Source organism: Chelonia mydas, chromosome 13 (assembly GCF_015237465.2).
Source record: "Chelonia mydas isolate rCheMyd1 chromosome 13, rCheMyd1.pri.v2, whole genome shotgun sequence".
Classification (NCBI taxonomy): domain Eukaryota; kingdom Metazoa; phylum Chordata; order Testudines; family Cheloniidae; genus Chelonia; species Chelonia mydas.
Window position 1 is genome coordinate 13,702,575 of NC_051253.2, and position 13,888 is coordinate 13,716,462.

At 40.3% G+C, this 13,888-nt stretch overlaps 1 long non-coding RNA gene across 1 annotated transcript; it reads right to left on the reverse strand.

Moving 5' to 3' along the window:
- Positions 1-1,868: 1,868 nt before the first annotated feature.
- Positions 1,869-11,997, reverse strand: LOC122462633. The gene is made up of 3 exons (XR_006285313.1): positions 11,860-11,997; positions 3,817-3,887; positions 1,869-1,962 (listed from the first exon to the last, which is right to left on the reverse strand). It is a non-coding gene; the product is annotated as an uncharacterized LOC122462633 (long non-coding RNA).
- Between the last annotated feature and the right edge of the window lie 1,891 nt (positions 11,998-13,888).

The following is a 13,888-nucleotide window of genomic DNA, read 5'->3' on the forward strand; positions in this document are numbered from 1 at the left end:
TAAAAATTCCCTGGGCACCTATGTTTCTGCTTCTCTTTAGGCATCCAGATGCCCATCTCCTGCCTAAGCCCCAGAGCGATCCACAAACTGGGGGAATATAGGCATACAGCTGCCTAAGTCGCATATCAAGTCAGCATGCTCAGAAGGCATCTACCAGATCACGACCCATTCAAAATCTGGATGGGGAGGAGAGGTAGAGTGCACTTTAAAACTTTTAGCTCTGTCATTAGAGTACTCACCTGGGGCATGGGAAACCCAGATTCACATTCCCCCCTCTCTTCTAGAGAAGGGGAAAGGATTTGAACAGGGGTCTCCCACATGTAGGAGAATTTGCTACCCACTGAGCTATGGGATATTTTGATGTGGGGTTCCCTTGGTTTCTCCAATGGAAGCTGTTCCACTGTGGATAAATAATGAAGGTGTGATTGGACTAAGAGCTTGTCTACACTACCGTCCAGATCGACAGGCAGCGATCGATCCAGCGGGGGTCAATTTATCACGTCTAGTATAGACGTAATAAATCATCCGCCGATCGCTCTAGCGTCGACTCCGATGCTCCACCTCAATGAGAAGCACAAGAGGAATCAACGGGAGACCGTCTCCAGTCAACACACCGCAGTGAAGACACTGTGGTAAGTAGATCTAAGTATGTCAACGTAACTTAGATTGATCCCCTCCCTGGTAGTGTAGACCAGCCTTAAGAGACTGGACCTGGGGCCTCCCACAACACTTGCAGGTGTGTGCCCTAACCAGTACACTACAGAGTCATTCCCATTCCCTCTCTCTCTGGCTCAATAATTATATATATATATATATATATATATATATATATATATATATATATATATATATAGGTATTTATACACAGTGGAATATATATATATATATATATATATATATATATAGGTATTTATACACAGTGGAACAGTCATAAACAAGATGAGGAACTGGCCCTTAATGCAGTACTCTTATTTAAAGGACAAGAACATTTGCTTATGTTCACAATGGGCACAAACTGTTACGGATTGAATTTGAAAAGATTGCCACTTGAATTCTAGGTGAAAGTATTAAAATGTGACATTGATGTCTATAAATAATGAAAAACTCTTTCCACCAATTATTGAAATAAAGTGCACTGTGTCCTAATAACCGCTTTTAGAGGCACATATCTTTTAAAAGGCCAGAGTGCCAAAACATTAATTTTACATCCTAATGGATTCCTGTATGTAAATAAAGTACTCTAAAAAGAAAAAAAGTTTGATATGCAGTTCTGCTCTGAAAAATGTCTCAGTAAAAATGGCAATGTGAAGTTCCTTAATAGTGTTTAAATGGCTTCCTTTAACATTTGTTCAGTTTACTAGTAAAATGTTTCTTCTAGATTCCAGCCTTGCAAACCTAAATTAGGATCTAAAGGTCAAACTAAGTTGACTCCTTTTTGCTCATCATCACCAGTAATAAAGATTCTGTGGTCCAAATTCACCCCCTCTTACCCCGTGAAACCCATTGTCTGCTCTAGAGCTACTTATAATTTTTCATTGAAAATGAAATGGGGAAAATGGAGGGGGTGGCAAAAATACATTTTTAACCAAACTTTTCATATAAAATTGTTTCCACCAAAAAACGAAATGATTTTTTGCTTCCCCCCTTTTTCTTCCTTCTTTCCTTTGTTCACCCTTTAGATAAAAAGGCAAAAATAATTTGTTTTATTTTTTGTTTAGTTAAAAAAACAAAGTATTCAATAAAAAGTTTGGAATTAAACTTTTTTTTCATTTTATTTGAAATGTTTTGCAGAACATGTATAGTGTTTTTCAAACAGTTCAGCTTTCTTCAAGATATTGAACTTTATATTACACACCAATAGGAGGTGAGGGCCTTGAGTGCTTCTGCATATCAGGACTGTACACCTGTGCAACCTCATTCAGGAAAACCTTTCGTCTCACATGTGGAACTTGGTTAATGATTCTGAAAATGATGTGAAAGTCAGAATAGAATCCAGCTCACTTTCCCACAGCAGTATTGGCTCTGCAGTGCTAGCAGAGTATCCATAATTATTTATTGTTATTAAAGCAAACAGCTATTAAAGCAAACTCTGAATAAGCACAGGGAGTTGGTCTATGACATAATTATTTCTACACTATCATGTTAGAACTGCTTTTGGGAGCTGATTGTGAGAGCTCAGCGCTGTATTTGAGGGCCTGCATATAACTAAGAGGACAATTTGTGCCATTTAGGTGTCTAAATACTCAATTTGCATGTCCTAGACAATTAAATGACATCAGTTTGAAAATCAGGCCCTTAGGCTTGGAAGATAATTATTTTGAGTGTTTCAGAGTAGCAGCCGTGTTAGTCTGCATCCGCAAAAAGAAGAGGAGGACTTGTCGCACCTTAGAGACTAACAGATTTATCTGAGTGTAAGCTTTTGTGAGCTACAGCTCACTTTGGATGCAACATTTTGAGTGTGTAAGAGTGTGACACCAAAAGTGCTGGTATGATGCTGGTCTTTAATTCCTGGCCCAAGTCAAATGACATAGGTTATAGTTAGAAAAGTTTATACTGTAGCCCACATGGTGGGGGTTGCTATTAACTGACTCTAGTAAAAGCTGTTCAAAGATCACCTTGCCTTTTCTGAACTATTAACTGGAAATTGATCCAATAACTCTGATGATACATGCAATAACCCTCATATTTTCTAAAACACACATGTAACTGGAAAAATACTGCAGCCTCGCCTGTTTGAAGAGTAGTAATTATTGTGTACTGGATCAAAACTTTCATTAAACTGGCATATCTGAAGGTGGACTCTGGCTCTAATCAGTTTTTTCCTAGTACTGTATTTAAGACATTGTTTTGTTTTGTTATAAACAAACAAAACAAAACAACGTCTTAAATACAGTACTAGGAAAAAATAGGGATGATTGGAAATCACAGGAGATAAAAATCAGTCATGTTATCTTTTTGATAAAGCCCACACATGACCTAAGAAAATCTGTGATAGTTATATGGAGCATTGTTGCTGCCCTGCCGGTCCCAAGATATGAGAGAGACAAGGTGGGTGAGGGGTAAACTCGAAAGCTTGTCCTTCTCACCAACAGAAGTTGGTCCAAATTAAGATACTACCTCAACCACCTTGTCTCTCTGTGATAGTTACTCAATTTGGAGCTCACATCAGAAAGTGTTAATAATGAGTGAACACTACTTTTGGTTTCCCTGAGGAGCATTGCAGATAGAAAAATTGATCTCATTAGATGGACTGAAGTGAGAAGTGCTTTATGGTCAACTTACTATACTCTTTAAGAGAATGCAAACTTTTCAGGTTCTACTAGAAGTTTCTAGTCTAAAAGAATTCATTCATGATGGGTCTAATTTTGAAAAAGTCAGGTGTGAAATTACTGTGATTGAGAGTGCAAGATGATATTCACACACAAAAATGGGCAGCTATGTATTTAATGGGCCATTTGGACATGCAAATGCCTATTTTGTGAGTGAAATATTGTCAGTTGCTTGTGTAAATTGGACACAAAATCATGTATAGATTTTTGCATGTACAATTTTGCACCCACAGAGCCTGTATATTGAACAGAACTGTTATTTGTGTGAAATGCCAGTGTTGCAGAATGCAAGTTTTAGCCCACATAGAAAGCAATAAACTCTAGAAAAATATGTCTATATTCTACTCCATATTTGTTATATTAGGATTCAATATAGCTTTGAAATGGAACAGAATACTTTATAAAAACAGAGATACAAAAAATAATATATTTTAAAACAAATAAATGAGTACACTGCTTATAAAAATGAGGGAGTAGTTGTGCTTACCTTGCTAAGGAGCAGCTGGTGTGCATTCTTGGCCCAGGCACCTCAGTTGTGTCTTGCTATTCCAGTCCCAGCTATTTCAACATGAACAAATGGGCAGCAGGATGGGAACACCAATATAAATTTCATTTTTTTTCCTAGTCATGCTATAAACTTAGGATTGGAGAGGTGAAGTTAACATCTTTGCTGCTAGTCACCTGTTTGGCTATGCATGCTGCCATATTCCATTGATCTATTATTCTGTGGGCCAGCATGGAATACCAGGGCATACCTGGTACATTCATCTATGTTGGAAGTGTGTTTTGGCTGAAATTCCTAGCATGTCAATAGAAGTAAATTAGTGCACTAGTCTGTTTGATGCTATCCCAACATTATTCCAGCATCTGTGGTGCTATGAGATATTCATGATATCTCTGGCATGTTCTGTGAATTGACTAGCTCCCAAATGCAAATCTTTTCATTAACCATCCTAGTACAGAGGATTATGCTGGCGCCAGCAATGCCATTCTTTCTCATTCTATCCTTTATTACACATGGCCCCCTTTTAAGGCAGCTAATTAGATAAAAATCAGATAAAAGAAATATTCTAAAGTCTACTTAATTCTCCTGTTCATACAGTCAAATGGATTAGAGAGAATATTTTGGTTTCCATAGAAACAGAAAACCTCACTGAACTTATTAGTGGTCACTTGGCATCAACATTGCCCTTTGCTGTGAAGAAGTGTAAAAAAGTTACTTTCTTCACTACTAATACATCTCATAGCAAGGTATTAACAACCGTCTTGGGGAAGAGGGCGAGTCCTTCCCTCCTCCCACCACGTTTAAGTTACAATAGGTTATTGTTTCAAAGTAAGGTGTTGTCTCTATCGTTCCTCCGGTGCTTTTTTGTAGTAATAGTAGTACCAGCAGCACAGCATGGTTGTTGAATACAACACAAAATGATTCATCTAAATGCTAACAAGCTGCCATTGAGGAATGAGGCCCATTTCCAAAGCACAAGTAATCCCCGACATGCCACAACACCTGATATTTCATTCACCCCCTGGATACATTATCAATTCAATTCCCCTTCAAAGCAGCCCGGACTCAAGCACCTTATCGCAAGTGTTTTACAACTGAGTAGTGCAGTAATTAGCTTACATTGTTAAAACTAAGTGTGTGTCTGCATGGTCTGTGTCGCTGTGTTTATGAAGGGTGGGGCTGGGTTGAGACGAGCATTAAAAATTAGTTCTCAGGCAGGTGAATCACTCTACCTTTGTGCTTCCAACCTCCTCCTTGGAAGCCTGAAATAAAATGATTAAAGGCAATGTACCATTATAGTGAAATCTCTACAATAGGCTGCCCTTATTAGGCAACTTCCACCCTGAGAAACTGCCTCAAAGGATCCACAGATGTATTGAGTACAATTCTTCTCTAGTTTGACAAGAAGATCATTTTTGTTAAAACGGCCCATTCTTTGGTCATCTTTTCGATGGTTTCTCAAGACAAGGCTTCTCTATGGGTAAATTAAAACCAAAAACATACTGAAATGAATGTGCAGCCATTCAAGACTTCCTGGCTATCACCACACTCGGCTTGGCTACCTGGTACCTCAGATTGTCCTTCTCCAAAGTACACTGACCCCTACTATTTGAGCTAAAGGGGAGCATTCACTTACTGTCTGCACTATTGAATATAGCTGTGAATGCTGAAACTAAAGGTAAAACTTTGTATTGGTAATAGTAAAAAGAGTTTTGAACAAGTGTATTCAATAGTGACAGTGAATTCCAGATGCAAGAAGTGAAAATGCTGATTGCCTTTAAAAATGGGTCTGAGACCCCAAACTTCACATCCAGGAATATCCCCAAACTTTGAAGCTGTTCACATTTGAATCTGAACTTTGTGGTTTCTAGGCCCAGTTCTAATTAATCTATTCATTGGACGTGGCGATGTGGAGGCACTCCCTACTATAAAGGGAAAAACTCTTTTTTTTTTTAGTGACTTTCTGCCTAAATTGCTGCATTTTCATTTTTGTCTGAACTTTTATGAGCATGTTTCAGCTAAAGGAAGGGATTTAGGAATGAAGAGCATGACTACCGCCAACAAGCACACGCACTATTTCCTCTAATAATGACAGGTTTCAGAGTAACAGCCGTGTTAGTCTGTATTTGCAAAAAGAAAAGGAGTACTTGTGGCACCTTAGAGACTAACCAATTTATTTGAGCATGAGCTTTCGTGAGCTACAGCTGATGATGAAGTGAGCTGTAGCTCACGAAAGCTCATGCTCAGATAAATTGGTTAGTCTCTAAGGTGCCACAAGTACTCCTTTTCTTTTTACTATTTCCTCTGTCACTGACAAGCTGTGGGAGCTAAAGTGATTCTGGGTCTAAGCAGTGACACGGAAAAATAAATGACAGCAGAAACATACCCAGGTATTCCGCTCAGTCTGAAAGTTCAGGAGAGCATTTGCAGTATCACCAATCTACTGGGAATTTACTCCTAGAGCTCTAAATAGCTCATTTTGTATAAGGAATAGAGGTAGATAAGTCTAAAGACAGTATCACTGCTAGAAGTAGACTCCCTCCAGCAGTACATATCACACTATACAGCATCAGCAGCCCTCGTGCCACTGTCAGAGTATTATTTCTGGCTGTGAACTGGCCCAAGCACTGCGCAATGTTTTACCTTGAAATGATCCAGTCATTCTTATCTTCCTCTTTGACTGTAACAATAAGGAGTCTGATCTATCAAAAATGATTCCCTGCTGTTGTAGCAGCAGGGCCTTTGCTGCTACCTGCTAGTACTTCTGCAGCAAGGAACAGTAATGGTGACAGAGACATCAGTGAGAGAATATCATTGTAGCCTATTGTAATTCCTCGACAGAATAGCTGCTCTCCAGATCATAACTGCCCACTGCTAGCTAGTGGTCATAGACCTACTGGACACTTCGCAGAGCCATTGCAGGCTTGGGCAGGGATTGTGTGCTGCTTTACTTGTGGGGGGAAAAAAACTCTGATAAGCAAGAAGAGGGGAGAAAATTCTCAGGGCATTCAAAGTATACTGGGTTAAAATCACAGAAATATAGAAAACGTATTTAATTGTAGTCTATAAAAATCAATATATAACAAAAACATAGGGCTAGAACCAGACCAAGTCCCTTTGCACTGCTGAAATCTCCCAATTGCCTGTATGCCAAACATTCCCAGCTTTCTGACAATCAGGGGTGTCCCAGGGTAGGCTGACTGTGGAAGTGCGCATGACCAGAGCACAGTGTGCTGGTGATCTTGGGCTGACACAGGGTATGGCTACACTGGAATAAAAGACCTGCAGCATGTCCATGGTCTAGGTCAGCTGGCTTGGGCTCACAGGGCTCAGGCTGCAGGGCTAAAAATTACCATGCAGATGTTTGGGCTTCAGCCTGAGCCCAAATGTCTGCACAGCAATTTTTCAGCCCCGCAGCCCGAGCGCTGTGAGCCTGCGTCAACTGATCTGGGCCAGTCGCAGGTGTTTAAATGCTCTGTACATGTACCCAGAATGGCTTCTAAGGGACTGTTCCAGCCAGCATAAGCAAGAACAGCCCCAAATTTTTGCACTAAATTGCGCCAATGACCCAGCTAGCTCCACTTGTCTCTTGGATTAGGGTGCCACAAGTCCTCCTTTTCTTTTTGCGAATACAGACTAACACGGCTGTTACTCTGAAACCGGAGGTAAGAAAGTGAGAAATAAAGTCACTTCTGCCCCGGCCCAGGCGCACCAAGTGGATCTCTGTCACACTGAGGGTCTAGCCCATTTTATTTAAATATAACAAAGTTAATCGCCAAATAACAATAATAATTCAGTGATTATGCAACAGCCATAATTTTATGGACCAAACTTTTGAAGTGGCCTCAAACCAGTTGCTAAAATTCAGACTGTTTTATGCATTTACATTTTCAAGCCTCAGAGATTATTATTTTAAAATCTCAAAGATGCTCATGATGGTCACATACAGTTAGAGAGAACATAGGAGAAAATACAGCATAATTTTGTTGTGTGTTCTAAAAGGGTGCACCAGATTAGAAACAATTTAACCTACCAGCTGCTGACAGAATCATCGCGTACCAATTAGGCATGACTCTGATCTGAGCTTTGCCTCACTAGTGTGAGGCCTTTAATTTCTGTAACTCAATGCCCCTCTGCCATGTACATTGGCCAAACCGGACAGTCTCTATGCAAAAGAATAAATGGACACAAATCTGACATCAGGAATTATAACATTCAAAAACCAGTCAGAGAACACTTCAGTCTCCCTGGTCACTCAGTAACAGACTTAAAAGTGGCAATTCTTCAACAAAAAAACTTCAGAAACAGACTTCAATGAGAAACTGCAGAACTGGAATTAATTTGCAAACTGGACACCATCAAATTAGGCCTAAATAAAGACTGGGAGTGGATGGGTCATTACAAAAACTAATTTCCTCATACTAATTTCCCCCTACTGTTACTCACACCTTCTTGTCAACTCAATTGGGCCAAAAAGTGATTTTTCCTCCCTTGGTATTCTACTGTTGAGAATAGCCTACTTTAATTGAATTGTCTCGTTAGCACTGACCCCCTCCCCCCCCCCCACACTTGGTAAGGCAATTCCCATCTTTTTATGTACCGTGTATATATACCTGCTACTGTATTTTCCACTCCATGCATCTGATGAAGTGGGTTTTAGCCCACGACAACTTATGCCCAGATAAATGTGTTAGTCTCTAAGGTGCCACAAGGACTCCTCGTTGTTTTTGCTGGTACAGACTAACACGGCTCCCCCTCTGAAACCTGTAACTCGCTAGTTCTCCTCAGCAAATCAATAGAGCCCTTGTGAGGAATAGTATGCAGCTCCTCAGTGCAGCCTCTTCAAATGGGATGTCATGACAGTGCTCATTTAGGGTAGAACTTGTCACGTGACAATGGCAAAATATCACATTAACCCAAGAAACCTTTGCCTTATTTTAATACATTTCCTTGTTCAGTGCTAGAGTTACTTTCTTTTAGCACCGAACAAGGAAATGTGTGAGAAGGCAAAGGTACTCAACTTGAAGGGTCATGGTGTTGGGGGTCATGACCACTCTGACCTTCCCATATTGGAAGGGGCATCCCAGTTACATAGGAGGGGGGTTTGCAGGGTGGTGATGGATGTGGGGGTGGGGTTCCAGTGTGGAAATTGTTGACAACCATTGGAATAAGGCAGCGGTTCTCAAACTGTGGGTCAGGACCCCAAATTGGGTCACAACTCTGTTTTAATTGAGTTACCAGGGCTGACATTAGACTTGCTGGGGTCAAAGCTGAAGCCTGAGCCCCACCACCGAGGGCTGAAGCCTGAGCCCCACTGCCCTGGGCGGTGGGACTCGGGCTTTGCCCCTTCCCCCCACACACTGGAGGCAGCGGGGCTCAGGTGGGCTCAGTCTTGATTCCCACCCACCCACCTCCCTGCCAGGGTCATGTAATAATTTTTGTTGTCTGAAGGGGGTCACGGTGCAATGAAGTTCGAGAACCCCTGGAATAAAGAAAATAGTATTATCCCTAAAGTTTCTCTCCCTCAACGTCTCTCTTTGCTCTGCTGTACAGCTTCTCCCAGATGCCTCCTGCCTCGATCGCTGCCATAGTTATTTTAAAAAAAAGTATACATTGCCTCATAGACCTGCCTGAACTTTTTAAAAACCTCCCATCAAACTAACACCTCTGATTTTACAAAGAAATTGACACCTTGAGCAGAGTGTTCCATTGATTAACAGAAGTCAGAAGCATACTAACAGATGTTAAACCCAGCACTTACTGAAACAATTAGTTGTAACAACAAATGTATTTAAATTAAAGCTGTAGAGAAGTTAATACCATTGCAATTAGGCGCTAAGGGCCCTTTAAAACATTACAGTTTGCAGCTTGTTAATACTTGTCTCAGCTTTTTTCCCCCAATATACAGTAATAGCGGTAATAAGTAACTGAAGCATCAGATCTTTTAGTTCACTGGCACTCATACATATCCAAAAGATTGTTTTGTGGGAATCCCTTTGCTGCCTTGATAAGATGGTTAAAGCTCCATTTCTGGGGAAGTGGGGGGAGAGGGGGTGAGAGTCAGTGTTACCAGTGAGGTCAAAGGTCAGAGCTGAAAAAATACTTCATAATAAATAATGTCAATGAAGTTAGCCTCACTTTATGCTCATGGATATATTGTGATCAGATCACAATTTTCTGGAATGTGTTCATTCAGATATTTTACCCTATCTACTGATTGTGAATATTGCAAACTGGAACTGCTCTGCTTACTTAATAACTGGCCAGATAAATCACGTAGTATTGTTTCCCTTCCCTGACTGGAAGATTTGACATGAAGACTAGTTTAGATGAATTTAATATGCTGTTTCGGTGACCCTGGCACATGTGATATTGAAGTGAGCTTTCTGCAAAGATTTGTATCATTAAAACTTGATTGTGGATAATGAAAACAAAAGAAACACAATCATGGCCAAAGCTGAAAATACAAATAAATATTCATTGAAATGTTTGTATTGTTTGCCCAGTTCTACATGAGATAGCGAGCTGAATGAGACATACATATGTAGCAGCTGCTCTTTAATCTAGAAAAATAATTGGACCAGATTATTTTCTCACATACATTCAGTGGGGCCAAGACAGTGCAACCCCACTGGATCTAAGTGAAAGCACAAGTTGATACACACTTATTAGTCTTTTATTTGGATGAGTATCGGAGTCACACTGTTTTTATAGTAAATGAAAAATGTACGTCAGCTCTAGAAGCTCAATTTCTAGAGTTCACAAATGTGGCCTCCTCTACATTTCGCAAGCTATGCTCTTTATCCACTTATCTGTGATGGATTTGAAACTTCTGTGATGCTGGCAAACCCAGTGCCAGCTCTGGCCAAGGTCATAGGTGCCAGCTAAGAACTGACAGACTCATAGCTGGAAACCAAACCAGCTCACCTGTATGTTAATTTTGGTCAAAATAGGCATGAATCTTAAAAGAATATATTTAGTGTTTAAACTCTATGAAATGCTTGTAAATTGCTGCGTGCATTAATCTCATTTGTAATGTCTGAATTCCATGCTATAACGAAATATGTAAGTTTGGCTTTATAACTTTGAAAATGTTTCCTCTGAACTTGTTAATCCAGGCATGGCAATTGTCCTACCTCCCACCCTCCCCATCCAGGAGGAATATCAAAAGTTAAAACAACGAGGAGTACTTTTGGCATAATTTATTTGGGCATAAGCTTTCATGGGCTCAAACCTACTTCATCAGATGAATGGAGTGGAAAATACAGTAGACAGGTATATATACACAACCATCTTTTCATGTACTGTGTATATATACCTGCCTAGTGTATTTTCCACTCCATGCATCTGATGAAGTGGGTTTTAGACCACGAAAGCTTATGCCCAAATAAATTTGTTAATCTCTAAGGTGCCACAAGGACTCCTCATTGTTTTTGCTGTTACCGACTAACACAGCTACCACTCTGAAACCTATCAAAAGTTAAGTGGGCCATTATAAGAAAAAAGCTTTGTTAATTATCCCATCCACCCATGGAAACATAGTTGAAAACTCCGTGAGTGCTCCGGGGCTGGAGCACCCATAAAAAAAAATTTAAAAAAATAGTGGGTGCTCAGGACCCACTGACAGCCCTGCAGATCAGCTCTTCTTCCTCCCCTCCAGCTCTCCTGCCCGCCAGTGGGCCCTGTCGATCAGCTCCTCCCCATTCCTTCCAGCGCCTCCCGCCCACCACCATCAGCTGTTCAGCAGCATGCAGGAGGCCTTGGGGGCAGGGAGGAGAAGGAGTGGGGGCAGGAAGAGAAAGGGGAGGGGGAGGAACAGGGCAGGAAGAGGTGGGGGTGAGGGCTTGGGGGAAGGGGTAGATTGGGGGCGGGGCCTGGGGCAGAGTAGGGGGTCTAGCAGGTCAAGGCTGATTCCCCACTCTGGCACTTCAAGTGCAGAAGGTGGGGGCCGCAAGGATTCTAAAAATTAATTACTGGCCACTCCAGGCTTGTATTAAACTCCTAAGGTTACAGCTTTTTTCTGACCTTGGACTGGTAGATGCTGCCACCACTCTAGTGCAGAAGCCCTTGAGATCCCAGGAAGGCGCACTTGGAAATTCCTTCCTGTGGGGTATCCTCAAGGCCTTTCATGCCCCCTCTGGGGAAGAGCTGAGACAGAAAAAAAAAAAAGGAAATCAGCTCTTGCCACCAGCTAATTAAACAACATGTGCACACACCTCTTAAGACACAAAAATCCAATTCTGTTCTTAAAAGAGGTAAATTTTATTAATAAAAAAAAGAAAGAAAATGTATCTGGAAACTCAGGTTATTGCTAGATTTTAAAAGAGCAATTACAAGGATTAAGCACCAAGAATAGCTTTCTTGAGGTCCAGCTTAAAGGTTACAAGCAAAACAAAAGCACTTGGGGTTAGCACAGAGGAGTCCACAAGCCATAAAGAAATAAAAAGGACCTAGTATTTCAGCTACGGGCTCTTATGAATATTATTTGAGTCCACTCTTTGTGTGTATTTAATATTTATATTGTGTAATTGTTCACATAGGATTGTTTCTGTTCCCTGACTGCATCACTACTGAAGGTTTTGAAGCAGGACAATAACAAACCATGAATAATGAACTTTTTCAACACTTTTATTTATGAATCACCATTTGTGCTAAAATTCCTGGAATTTTCAGAATATGCAGACAGACATTTTAATGAATGCTTGGCAGTCATCTGAATGCACATGAATAGCAAATATAATGACCACTTGAAACCCAGCTAACAGAGCTATGTTTTTAATCAGTAAAGTATTTACAACTTTGTTTTTACTATTTCAGCTCATTTTAAAAGCAATGCTCCTGATCATGTCACTTTCCCACAATCGAGCAACATAAACACATTTTTAAAGCTATAAAACTTGTAACAATGAACAAGATGTGAGAATGTTCACTTTGATCAACCACTTGTCTGTTTCAGACACACTCTCTCTTCCAATGTATGTACTGAGCCTAGTAAAATGGGCCTCCAAATTTTGGGTGCTACAAACATATGATTAACGATAAATAAAATAAATTATTCTTCAGACTTTCATCAGGGGATTTACCAAAGCAATATAAGTATTATTCCCCATTATATAGATTGGGAAATTGAAATTTAAATGAGTAAATAAGTCACTTCTGAACAATTTAGTGGCAGAGTTGGGAACAAACACTAGGGGTGAAATCCTGACCCCTTTGAAGTCAATGGCAAAGCTCCGAATGGAACCATGATTTCACCCAAGAAATCCTGAGTCCCAGTCCATTAGTTGAACTGTTTTATTATTGAGTTTTCTGCATAATTCACCATGTTAGGTGCCTTCGTAACACAAAGGAAGCCACAGTCCCTGCCAAAAGAATACCCAACCTAAGAAACATGTTGCCTTTTCTTCAGGGCTCTGACAGTGGAATTTACTTTAGCATTTTCTATTTCCCTAGTCAATAAAATGACTCAAATACTTATGTTGCCCCATGATGGATTGATTTCAGAAATGAAAGCTTAGAAGTTCTTTCTCCTTGGTTGTGCTGCTGCTGTTGCTGTGTTTCTGTTTTGTCTAAAACATGAAGTGCTAGTTATTAAAGAGCTTGCTCCCTATTAATAGTAATTATAATCAGAATGAAAGCTCATTGCTCCGTTGTGGGTGGTTATCTTTTATGCTGCTTTGAAGTTAAATGCCTGCACAGACACAGTTTCTGAGGCATCACAGTGATCCTGAGCTATTGAAGATCTAAACCTGCTCCTACCACCTTGTTCACTGCAGCTTGAATCCCAATTAACTTTCAAAACACTTTTTTTTTTCCTGGAGACACAGAGAGAGAGAGAGCGATGTAAAAGTGACATAAATGAACCATATCCCATGGCAGTGAGTTTGGATGATTAGGTGGTCAAAGGAGAGACAGCATGTGACAAATAAAAAGATGTTCCCTGTGTTGCTTACCATAAGCATGTTTGTGGATAACTTGCAACTGAGATACTGAATGATTCAAAAAAACTCTACTCCCTAAAGTACCATGATGTGGCCTCGTTCTGATGATAACC